Source organism: Coturnix japonica, chromosome 1 (assembly GCF_001577835.2).
Source record: "Coturnix japonica isolate 7356 chromosome 1, Coturnix japonica 2.1, whole genome shotgun sequence".
NCBI lineage: Eukaryota > Metazoa > Chordata > Aves > Galliformes > Phasianidae > Coturnix > Coturnix japonica.
The window spans coordinates 153647099-153660121 of record NC_029516.1 but is presented as its reverse complement, the minus strand read 5'-3'; the positions used below and the strand labels follow the sequence as shown (position 1 = coordinate 153660121).

At 41.6% G+C, this 13023-nt stretch overlaps 1 protein-coding gene across 1 annotated transcript in view; it reads right to left on the bottom strand.

The window, feature by feature from the left end:
- TRPC4 (transient receptor potential cation channel subfamily C member 4) overlaps positions 1-7652 on the bottom strand; it is a 132673-nt gene extending 125021 nt beyond the window's left edge. The window contains exon 1 of the mRNA XM_015851914.2: positions 7151-7652. The gene's annotated coding sequence lies outside the window, so the exon portion shown is untranslated. The remainder of the gene's footprint in view (positions 1-7150) is intronic.
- Between the last annotated feature and the right edge of the window lie 5371 nt (positions 7653-13023).

Genomic DNA, 13023 nt, shown 5'->3' with positions numbered 1-13023 from the left:
AAATAACCGTAAACAGTCAATTAGTCAAGAGAACACTGGAGGAAAATAACTGAAGTGTTGTTTTGCCCCAGTAAAATTGTTTTACCAAACACCTATGTTTCCAGAAGGAAACCATGTCCTAAAAGGTGTCTATTATGTTACTGATAATGGCAATATCATGGTATATATGAGCATGAGCTGCCCTATTTGAATTGTTAAAATCTCTAAGCAGTCTTCATTGTCCTTTTTTTCATGTGACTGCCTTGAAGTGAGAACTGATATGTCCATTTTTGTTTTGTAGTTTAAGTGCAGGGCTTAGTACATATACTTGCCTATGCCATCAGTTTTTAACAAATGACCTCAGTGCCTTGGGTTAACTTCCTGGTAGGTTTTAAAAAATACAGCATAGTCTTTGCATTACCATTATGAAGCCTCATTAATCATCACATGTAACTAGGAAGTACTCTGATCAAGAATATTTTAAAAATAAAGATGAGATTAGTATCTGCAATCTTAAGAATCCAGAAAAGACATACAAAGTTCGTTTGTCATCCTAATCCTCCTTTATTACTAACGGGAAGAAATGCACCTCCTGCACAGAACAATTAATCTCCTTCAAGAAAGGTCACATGAATCACCTTTAAAAAGTTACTAGGTTCCTTCTACAGGCTATAAAGTCTAGCATGCTTAGCGTTAAAGTGCCTAAACAAATCCAAAGAAAAGCAGTTAATGGTTCTTGAAAGGCAATTCTATAGCTAAGATTCATAAGGCAAAGTAGGGAACTATTCTGCAGTCAGCTTGGTTAACCTAGAACCATAGAATAATTAAATTACAAAAGACCACTAAGATCATCCAGTTCAACCACCAGCCAATCACCACTGCACCCACTAACCACATCTCTCAGTGCCACATCTACTCATCTCTTGAACACCTCCAGGGATTTGCTAGATAGTAGATCCACAGGGAGAGTGTATGCTTTTGAAGGTGGTAGCAGTGGGTTTTGCAGGTACGTGCCTACTATAAAACAAAAGAAATTTGAAAAATAAACTCACCATACCAGCACAAACAAGTTCAAGAGATTTACTGCAGGTCTAATCACTTCAAGTGATTACCATTAAAAAGGAAAGGCAAACGTCTCTCCCAGTCTAAAATCAGTTGCTGTCAGTATACACAAAACACAAATGGGAATTTTTAGTTGTTCTCCAGTGGAAGATAAGCAGGGTGTGTGCAGCAGGCAGTGCTGAAACATAGCAGGAGGATTTATTTTGAAGTGTTTTGCTAATAACAAACATTTCCACATGAACAGAGATTAAAACAATGATGTCATTGCTGACAATTTTCATTGTAATTATGTATTCAGTACACCAACATGCGCTGTAGAAATAGCAATGTTGAGAATGTTTTAGAAGAATCTGTCTTTGCTTTGCTTTGCTCTACAGAAGCAGGATGTGTTCCACAGGAGAGACATCTTGCACTAGCAGGAGGTAAGCTGTGAGTACCCAGAACTGTGTGTTCTCCTTTTAAAATGGTCCAGTTTTCCTGTTTTCCTTGGCACAGCCACAAGATTTTTTTTCAGCTACCCAACCCAAGAAATTCTTTAAAACTGGGGGAACAGACAACATAATATTTGAAATAATTTAGCATGCTGTAGTCATCTAGTTATTGTTATGATCTCTGTGTCCATACCATGAAGGTCAGTAGTACCTTGAGATACTTCACAAGAAAGAAGACACCTATTTCCTGGCCACTCTGAATGTGCATTTTCTTTTCTTTTGACATCACTGGGACAAAATTAATCTCATCTATGTTTAGATATGTGAAGTCCAACATCAGCAACAATAAATAGCTGCAGAAAGCAATTCCTCCTACTCTACAGGTGTATGAATTACATAGTTCAGCTTGTCCACTGGAGGTTTATCTACACCTCCAGGCAGTACATGCAGAGCATAGGTGCTTGGTTTACAGCTGGCAGTCAAGTCTGCGGTATCTAGAATCTGACCTCTTGTGAAAAATCCCTCTTCAGAACTATTCAGGATTTGTCAGTAAAGACATTTTTGACATGGATCATTATATACAAACTTATCTGGGGAAAACTTAAATCAGGCACAATATGACCTTGTATCTTCTGCTGCATCCCTACTGCCTGCTTCTACATGCAGAAAGTAAATGATCTGTTCTGCTTTTTAAAATGGAAAAACTAAAATGAAAGCATTTTATTGTTTTATATAAGCGTAATGTTTAAATTCAGAAAAAAATGAAAGTTTCCTTGGGAATAAATTTGGTGCTGCTCTTTCTTTTTTGTCTAGTACATTTAGTTCTGACATCACACTGATAGTCTGCTGAAGAGGATCTGTATGCTACGGAGTACTACAGATTTCATCTTCAAAAAACTATCCTGTAGTATTCTTCTCCAGATTTATGGCTACACAGAAGGAACAAAGGCAAAAGCCTGTCCATTAATCTAATGAACTGAGGGCTGCATTGATTTTCCTAGGACTGCTAACTTCCTGTGATTTAAGTAGGTATCTTGATTAAGTGATGGTTAAAGTAAGCAAATTGAATTCCCAGTCGATGCAATGCAGAATCTACCATAGGAAGGTCCTTCTTGGCAGAATGCCTGCCTCTTGTAAGGAGAGCTCTCAGGCAAGTTTCCCACTACTATACATTATGGATTCGATTCAGAATTGTGTTGATGCTCCTCTCATGCTTTATGGCCTGGGGCAGTAATCACCCCTGGTACTTGGCCATCACAGACAGCATCTCTGTCAGCCATCTCTGACAGCTGCTACCTCTCTGTGATGGACATCCAAATCAAAAAGAAACAAACATTTTAGGTAAGTACTGACAGTAAGCATAGGAGTGTCTCGAAAAATCCTTTTCTAATTAAACTGGGTAGCAGAGGGGGTTGCTAGTAACCTTCCAGAAGCATATATCCAGCACACACTTGTGAGGTCATGCTCTATGGGAGTAGTTTCAAAAGTAGCACAGAACTTTGGTGCAAGTGCATGTGTATGTGTGTGCAAGTATTTTTAACCTGCATTTTAGTTTGATTATTATCTTCATGCCCTACTACCACAGCTCAGCTGGGATTCAACAAACACATCCCAAGAATGTAGGCTCCTTGCCTCAGGTCCTGTTACACAATGACCAGAGATGGTACTTGTGGAGGATGACTGTTCCAAAGGAGATGAAGTAGGGAGTTTGGTCACTCCTGGCTTCTGCTTCTCTTTCTCCAGAAGAAAAGAGAGACTACATGGTCAGTTCAACAGCCAAGGCAGAGGTATTCCATGAAAGTTTAGGCAGCAGCTCCTGTATGACACATAACCCATAGGAGACTGGTGTCCTACAGAGAGAGGCAGTTTGCAGCCACAGAATGCACCTTAAGTCAGAATATACCATAAGGGCAGGAGATACTTCTGCATGGCCAACTGAACTGCACTGCACATGGCCAGCTGGCAAAAGTACAGGAGAAGCAAGAACCCACTACATCTGCTTTTCCATTCTCATTTTAGGCATGAACACACCAAGAAGAATGTATTTCTGGTTCTTAACAGTGACGTTAGAAGGAATTGCTTATAAATAAATAAATAAATGAATGAATAAATAGATAAGACTTGTGTATCAGGAAAATACTCATGGAAACCAAGCATGTGCTGAGATCACAGGGCTTGGCTACTTCATTGACAGCCCATGCACAAGAGGCGGGTCTGGGGCCTCCACTTTCTTGGGGAGGTCTGCTGCTCCTCAGAAGTTTTTAACAGTATGTGGAAAAGTACCTCTGGAATAACCCATAATGTATATTTCAGAAAATCCCAGGGGGAAATCTCTTTCTCCATTTACTGTTCCTCTCTCTATTTATTACATAGTGTACCAGATAACATTACTACCATTATAATCAAATGGTTCCCCTGACACATATGTGCATGTGTGAAGCACTCCAGGTGATGTATCCAGCACAGGCTCAGTGACCAAGCTATTGCAGAAGTTGTCCTTCAATGGTTAGATCTGACCAGCTGAAAATCCCTATGGTGTGTTAAATTCACACAAACTGAAGGAGTTCTCCTGTCCACCTTCAGCCCATGGTCACTGAAAAATAGTTTAGCTGCAAAAAATTATAATTGCAATCCAAAGTTCTTTTCAGCTCTTGTCTCACACCTGTCACTGCCTAAATTAGAAATAAATGGTTGAGAGAAGCGGAAGACTTATTTTATGAATTCAAAGTAATACATAAGTTTGATAAGGTAGAACAGAAGGAGAAAGAAAGGAAGAAATTAAAAAGAAAAAGAAAAAAAAAAAAGAGAGAGAGAGAGAGAGAGAGAGAGAAAACAGCCCTAAGAAAAAATATTGAGAATGATTTATTTTAACATGGGTGTTACTTTGTTTTTCCAGTGCAGCACATTAAAATCCATTAATTCCTTTGTCAGCTTCACTGTGCAAAGCAATTATCTCTTATTCCAAATGTTTTTCAGATTCTGTTTGACAGAGAGTTAATGCACCTAGGAGTGACATTTGCATAAAAATCTATTACAGAAGAGGAAAAAAAAGGAAAAAAAAAAGATTCAGTTGGCTTTTCCTGTTTTCACTGTATAAACCATAGGAATTAATACGTATTTAACCAGTTGGAATAATTTTCCAGCAACAAATCTCAATGGAGCTGAGTATCCCGGCTCCCCCGTTGCTGGTGTTGGTGCAATACTGTGCTTAGAGTAAGGCCAGGCTCTGCCTTTCACCTTCCAGGGTGGAAGCAGGCCTTCTACAGCAGGTAATTCCTGGAGTCTTATTTGGTGACACAAAACACAGTGATGTAAAACTGATTTATCAACACAGCTGTATCTCCAACCTGCTATCAGGAAATAATAATATGCTTAGTGAAGTCACCAGACTATAACCCAACACACCTGAAATCTGAACATGATCTGACACTCATGAAGCCACTGAATGTCTCAAGAGATCAGTGCTTCCTAGAATTTTGCCTGCCTTTTCTTGAGATAGTTTATAATGATCCTTTCTCCCCCCCTTTCTCCCCACTTACATGTTGTCTTCCATAAAACTAACTCATAAGGCTAACTCAGTCTTTATTTTCAGAAGGAATTCAGTCCTTTTCAGTATTGATTACCAGAATCGCCAATGTAGCAGAGCAGGCAGAGATGCTATATGAGATTTTCCCTGTTGATTTTAACTCCTCACTCCAATGAATCATGGCCCTGAAAAAAAAACTTGGCAGATCAAACAGTGTACTGGCACGAAGACAGGTCTCAGGTGTTGGGGGTGGGGGGGCAGTCGTGTTCCTTTCTGTTTGTCACCTAAAGCAATATACACACATAGACAGAGCTGAGAGCTGATCCCTTAATAGATTTCTCTACATGAGTCCTCTGATATAAACTTGATGGGCTGTCCACACTATAGAAATGCAATGTCATTTCCACCAAAGCAGAACTACTTTGCTCAGGACATGATATTTGCAGCAAGAGTACTGAAAAGAAGCAGAATCATACCTGATCTGGGATGACCTCAGCTGACTTAATACTGACTAGCAGTACTCGGCTCTAAATAGGAAAGATAAGGAGAAATGGAATTTCTTTCTGAAGCTATTTTAAGTGCAACGACTACTATATATAGTGTCAGAATAAGTGGCTGAAGTTAAATTTAAAAACAGACATGTTTATGTTTTGCTGTTTCCAAATACAGTCTCATGTGTCCCAAAGTCTGAACAACATGGGGAAAAAAAGAGCAGAAACTATAGTAAAAAGCCCCATCTTTTTGCAAGCTAAGTGAGGTTGGTCAGTATAGAGGGTAAGGCAAAAGGAAAAACAAGTGTCATGAGACTTTCACCCATTTAGATATTAAAGGACTCTTCCTGAGCCCTGCCTGTGAGCCAGCGTACCCTCAGGTCCTCTCCCAGTCTTTCATTAGCTATTCCAAGACAGCTGTTAAGCAGTCCAGTGCATCTGACTTCTCTGTACGCAGAATTCTTGCTTATGTCAATATAGTGAAATCATAGAAATTGTACATATTTCCACAGAAAACCCTGCTAAGCTATCAGAGTCACAGCTTCAGAAGAAGGAACACAAAGAATGATACATGCTATGTCACTGCAGTATGATCAAACTTAACACTGCAAGTAGATTGTGCTCAAAGGTACTCAAAGGCCAGCATCTAATTCACTGTGTGGGACAATAACTATTACCCTCTCTGTGCTTGCTGTATGCTAGAGAAAATCTATCCATGTGTGAATTCTTGTACAAAGAAGCTTTTCTTAAACAAAAGCAAGGAGCAATCTCTATTTTACAGAGTCACATAATTGCAGAGGGTGGAAGGGACCTCTGGGGATCATCAAGTCTAACTCCCTGCTTTTCACTCTGTTTTTGAGGAATGCCCTTTCTCTGGAAAATAAAAGAAAGGCAGAGCCTGGAAAGTGGTCTTATTTACTTCCACCTAAAAGGTGTGTCAGAACTGTAAGAGCCATATCACTTTGGGGGCACGCTTCAATAAATGTAATTTTGGTTGCCATGCTAACAGAAAATCACTTAAACGAGTGCAGTAAAACAAAAGTGCAGAAATGACATTTCCTTGTAGAAATAAGGAAATATATTTAATTAACAAGGCTGCGGGTTTTACCAACAGCAGTGAATTTCACAGTTCATTCTTTCTGCAGAGTGCAACCTGCTGTCAGCATGTAAAGCTCCTGAGCATCAACTGCTTCTTCCTAACAGGACCTCACCCTCTAACCTATGTCCCAAGGGCCAGCACCTTTCAATGCCAACCGTGTGAACCCCGCTCTGAGCGCCTCTTCACCGCGCTACTCCCTCATCGGCCTCGCATTTCCCATTCTCCCGGAGCTCTCCGTCTGGACCCCGACCCGCCCCGGCGGATCGTAGCGCAGCCCCTCGGGGTCCGGGACCGGGTCCGTTGCGGCCCCACGCGGTTCCACCCCCGAACGCAGCTGTCCCGCAGGTGTCACACTCCGGGGTTTGCTGGTGCGAGGGGAAATATCCCATGTTCATTTCGGACACGGGAAGAAGAAACGTCTTAATTCTCGGGCTGGGAACAAAGTGGTGCGCAACGTCACCCCGCGCCCATGTAGGAACAGAAGAGACAGATACTTTTTTTTGTAGAGGGTCGAGAACCAAAGATTCAGAAGGAAAATGCAACAAAGTTATGGGGAACTTACTTGGTTTAGGTGCGTGCGTCGGCAGCGGGCATCTTCCTCCCGAAGTTCCAGCGGGTCACATTTTCCCTTGGAAGCGCCCTTTTTGTAAGTTAAATCCCTCTGAGAAGTGTTCGCTTTGTTTCGCTCCCGCTCAGCCACTTTTATTCATTTTTACTTTATTTTCTCCATGTCTGCCCCCGGCGCAGACGCTCGGACACAAGCCCACCGGTTAGATGCTCTCCATCACCCTCAGCCCAGGGACCTGCGCCTGCCGCCGGGCTCCGGAGCAACAGATGCGAGCCACAACCTTCCCCGGATGCTCAGTGCGGCTTCTCCTCCTTCCCTGGGAGAGCCTCATGCTGCCCGTCCAAAGTAACAGCTCCTTCCGACGCGCCGCTTCTCCCCGGAGCGCAGCGCTGCGAGGCAGGAAAAAGGACACGGAGATAAAGGGAAAAACCCCAGAGAGGGACACGCGCACCGGCTTGTGCCGCCCGCGGCGATGCGCTCCCCGCGACACCAGCGGCGGCTTTGCCTCCGCGTCCCCTCCCGACGCCGCCGCCGCCCCCGCCGCGCTCCCCGAGCCCCTCGCTGCCGCACTGCAGCACCCCCCTGCGGGCGTATCGCACACTGCGGCCCCTCCGAGTGCCCCGGGGATGGGGGGGAGGCACAAACCACCACCTCGCGATGGAAGTGAACGGATGGGGGGACAGCTGAAACACCGAACGACTGAGGAGGAGGGGACAGTAGCTCCGGAGAAAGTTCGCTGCCTCGCCTCTGGGAAAGCCCCGAAGAGCCAATAAATAGATCTATGTATTTATTAGCATTGATTTATTTGAGCACTTTTTAGGGCTTGAACCTGCTGCTGACGCAGAGCGAGGCACCAATTTGCCTCTCACCGTGAATAGGCTCTGGCAGTGCACCCAGAGACCCCCCGCGAACTGTGCCCAGCACCGTGCTTTGGGTGCAACCGGTGCCCCGTGAACCGCCGCCACTGCGGATCAGCAGAGGGTGCAGGAAGGAGGAGGGGAGCAAAGGGATGAGACGGGGCGAGGCTGTCCAAGGAGGAGGGATGTACGAAATGCAAAACGCACGAGTAGCCCTCGTTCTGAGCTTTGCCCGTGTCTGTGCCGGAGACTTCAGAGCGCTGAAGCGTGAAACGCCGCTTTGTGCAGAGCGCAAGTGTGGTCATGTTATTACAGTAAATGAGAAGGAGCTGCCAGGCGCAGTTTGATGGCAGCATACAGCCCAAGACCTCCACGGGCAGCACAGAAAAAGAAGCATTAAGTTCAGCGGGGGGCTGAGCAGTGGAAATGCCAGGTTCGTTCTGCTCTGGGATTTTCACGGTTGCAGCTCCTGCATCACCGTGTGCGCTGCTGCAGTACAGATTTCAGGCGTGCCCCTAATGAACTACTGTTAAGGTCTCGGCAGAACTCAGCCCTTTAAGGGGCAGCTCAGAAAGCAGCGTGGTGCTGTGAGCAGTACAGCACAGGTAACGGGGTTCTGCCCTTCTCAGCCACCGTGATGATAATTGCACTTTTGAGATCAACTCCTGCTGGCTTGGGTACAGACCAAATGCCAAATGCAGCTACACTGGGAAATGATCACTCACTCACCACACACATGTGCATTGCAGCATATATAGGTAAAGGGATGACTCCAAAAGTAATGCGTCATATGTTGTTAACATTTGCCCATGATAGCAGAGGCAGATGGTGGTGGTATGGAAGTAGAGGTTTTACCTTCCCACAAATATCCCATTACATTTTGTTTCCATGTGACATATGGAGGCAGAGGGGCAGTCTGACAAAATGGTGTCTGACATGGAGGCATGTATGAAGCAAAGGTGAGGAACTGAATTCCTCCATGTGGAAAAAATGGCACCCAGTGACGTTCACTGATGCTCACTGAACATTTCTGGAGACCAAATAGTGGATGTGAGCACAGTGAAAGCTGAGCTGCATGGACACCATTTTCCCATCAGTGACACCATCAGCAGCTGTGAAACAGTGGGTCACCGCTGCTGGTACTGATTTTTTACAAGCACAGCATGCACGTTCTTGTTCATTGCTGATGAAATGCAGAGCTCATCATGATGACTGTGCTGAACTACAGTGTTTTGCAACCAAGAGTTTGCTCTACCAATTAGTGTTATTGTGTTCTTTGTACCTGTTGTAGTTTCCATGGAAATTAAGGCATTACTTTCCAAGCAACCTACCTATAAGCACACACATGACCCCCACTTACACACAAAAATGGAGTGAGAGAATTAGGTAGATAGAGATACCCTCTAGAGGCAAAGGCAATCTGCAGTAAAGTATAGAAAAGGTTTGATCATTGGATTGCAGTGGTGAAACTACTGAGAGCTCATCTACATAGCACTGGAGTATTTGTACACCTTGTGCATTAATTCATCAGCTGCTATCAGCACCAGTAAGATTAAGCTGCATTACTACAGTTTGAAAGTGGAGACAAAATTTAGAGGTTTTTCGATGCTCACTTCCAAGAGCAGAGTGCTTTTTTCCCATACGTTTCCTTAATAGATCTTGAGAAGCCAAGTTCTATTTTGAGCTTATCATGTTTAATTTATCACAAGCAAATGCCTCTATAACAGTATTTCCTATGTTTTTTTTATGTGTTTCGTTGTGACATTTCTTCTTTTCAGAGTTGAATGCAACGTGGTACTATCAGTGCGCTTTACAGTTTCTGGCATTTTACATATGATAACCCATTAGCAGTCTCCTGTGGTCTTGCCAGTGCTCATAATTCCCAATTAAACTAATGTTCAGATACAATCTCTGTGGTCCTACCCAGATGAAAACAAAGGAAATAGAATTTTATATCTGATTCAAGACGGTGGCATCAGGATCACTGCAATGTCCTGAGCGTATGCTAGTATATTTTATTCTCAGCACGTAGTGAGATGCCAAATGTCTCTCAGCAGTAGGTACTGTGGCAGGGAAAGAGTGGTAAAGGGAGAAAATTACACATTCTGTGGAACCTGTAACACATTCCACAGTTTTAGAGGTTACATAGTAATACCATGACTGGGAATTCCTTTAGTCAGCTCACAGTGCCACACCAAATTAGAACAGAATCAGAGAATCAGAGAATTGCTCAGGTTGGAAAAGACCTTAAAGATCAACGAGTCCAACCACAACACAACCATACTACCCTAACTAACAACCCTCTGCTAAATCATGTCCCTGAGCACCACATCCAAAGGGTTTTTAAACACATCCAGGGATGGTGACACAACCAGCTCCCTGAGGAAATTTAGGTTTCTCTTAAGACCTTCTTCATTTCTCCTCCTATGCCACATCACTCTCCTCAGAGACTGGCAGCTGACCATTAGCAGTTGAGCTAAAATTTATATATCTGAAATAGCAACTAGAATGGTCTGCTCCCTTTCTCTCTGCAGTTTGTGCAAATGCTACTAGAAAGTATCTCTTATTTTATTTCATGAAAAATTTGACATACAGAAATAAAGATTAAAGACAGCTTGAAAAATAAGAGACAGATGGAAAATCTAGCAGGCTGTAATTGACGTAGCCTTCTACTGCCACTGGCTACAGGTAAGAACATTTGCAAAAGTCATGAAGCATGGTAACTTTATCAGAACCAGTGAAGCTGAGTTGTCTCACTTGAAGCTTCTTTACATCAATGAGAAAAGATAAAGCACGGCAGAAATTCTGGCCACATGTTTTCAGTACAGGGTAAAAGATGCTGTAATATTCTTTTATTCTTTTTGTATTAATAGTCTTTTCATACTAACAAAAGCTTCTCTTACCACTAGCATGAATATTTAAAGGCTTGTGAAATTTTCACTAAGGTGGAAATTTACATGTGAGAGAAAAGAATTTAGAACAAGTATTTGAAATAATCTAATCAATTAGTTAAACTGAGAAAATTAGGGTAATAGAGCAAGATTCCCTTAAGTTTGTATTGTTTTCATATAACTTCAAATATGCTTCTAGTGATCTACTATTCATTAGAAATAACCTAACTTTAAATCACAAAGTACGACGCTATGTCTTGTTTTAGTTTAGAATATTTTTTCAATAGTTGTTTTGGAGACTACATTGCTAGGGGGGGAAAAAAAAAAAGGCAGATTATTATTATTATTATTATTATTATTATTATTATTATTATTATTATTATTATTATTATTATTATTATTATTTCTCTGCATTGCTTTAATTTATGAAATCTATAACAAATTAATTCCATTAGTTCTATTGTTACAGGCCATGCAGTTCTCCCAGACTGAACTTTTAGCAAGTGGTAAGTTGTTCTTGCCAGCCCACATCAGGCATTTCATACTCTTCAGTCTTTCCTTCCACATAACTCAGTGTATTACCATTTATGGGCTTAAATACCATTAGTCAAAACTAAAGTTTCCAAGACTACAGAATTGAGAACAAAGGGATACTTTTTTATTTAAGGATTGAAGAACATGAAAAGAAAAAAAACAAAAACAGACAAACAAACAAAAAACCACCTGCAAAATAAAAGAAAAACATAACATTGCAGAACTTCCCCTTTTAGTCAAATATTTATTCATAAAATCATGGAGTCATTAAAGTTGGAAAAGACCTCTGAGGTCATCCAGTTCAACCACTGACTCATCACCATGGGTCCACAAATCCATCTGTCAGTGCCACATCCACACACTCATTGAAGACCTCCAGGGATGGTGACTTTTGGGCTATACATTCTTCTTGTGCAGATGTAACATGGGGAAAAGGGTCATGAGAGAAAGAGATAGGAACACATAAGGGAAGGAATACGTAGAAGGTGAGAGGCTGATCCAAGAATGTGAGTAAAGAGCTCTACTCTCCTTAAAACAGGCAAGTACTGACTTCAACTATGAGACTGTTGGGTTCAGGCTCTTCTTCTATGCTGAAACATCTAGAATCTTTATCTACATTTCTTCGTTTCTTTTTTGTTCGGTTGATATAAGCAGGGCAAAACACAAACACACCACTGGAAAAACTCCGAATTTTGATGTTTGGTCAAACTTAAGTGCAGATCTTCATCTGAATTTCTTTAGACTTCCAGGTTATTAAGATGAGAGGATGCTTGTTTGTTTGTTTGTTTCTTTGTTTGTTTTTAATATATTTCAATAGAGAGAAACACATATCTTATTTTTATTAACTGGTAAACTGCTATTTAAATTTATTTTTGCAGCTTACATGTTCTTAATGTAAACTTCTCATTTTATTACTATTTTAAAATTCATATTTTTAATGGACAGCAATCAGTTAACCTTCTTTTACACAACTAAGTTTGTCAGTTGTCCACAATTCACATTCATTATTTTTTCTAGCATGCTACAAATCTTTTCTCCTTTATTCTTCTACCTTGAGTTTTGGAATAATTTAAACTTGTTATTGTGATACCAGAGGTTGGAAGTAGATGCACTGCTATTCACTTCTTTCTTTTACATTTGATTTTCAAAGCCATTTCGTTTTTGACCTCTGTGATTATTTTCATATGTCTGTGCTTCCCAATAAGCGCTTACTTTCTTTCAGGATAAACAGATGTTGCATTTTTGAAATCTTTTAACACAGAGTTTTGGTAGCCTTAGGAAAACACAGGTCTAGTGGATCAAAGGCAATATTTGATTATAACTCAGCTCCATATCAGAGACATCTGAATTGAAATGTGCACATTTGAAGTGCTGAGCATCTTCCACTCCTTTTAGAGTCATTGGAATTATATTTCATACCGTGAAGAGAGCTTAGAGAAAAGTTCAGCTTTGAATATAAGCTTTGATTTCCGGATGTGATGACTAGCCTAAGCACCCTACTGAAAGGAGGCAGACACCAAAGTAGAGGTGCCTCATGCTATCTGAGGTTCCAAAGGCTGTCCAAGGCATTTGAAGATGATGGACA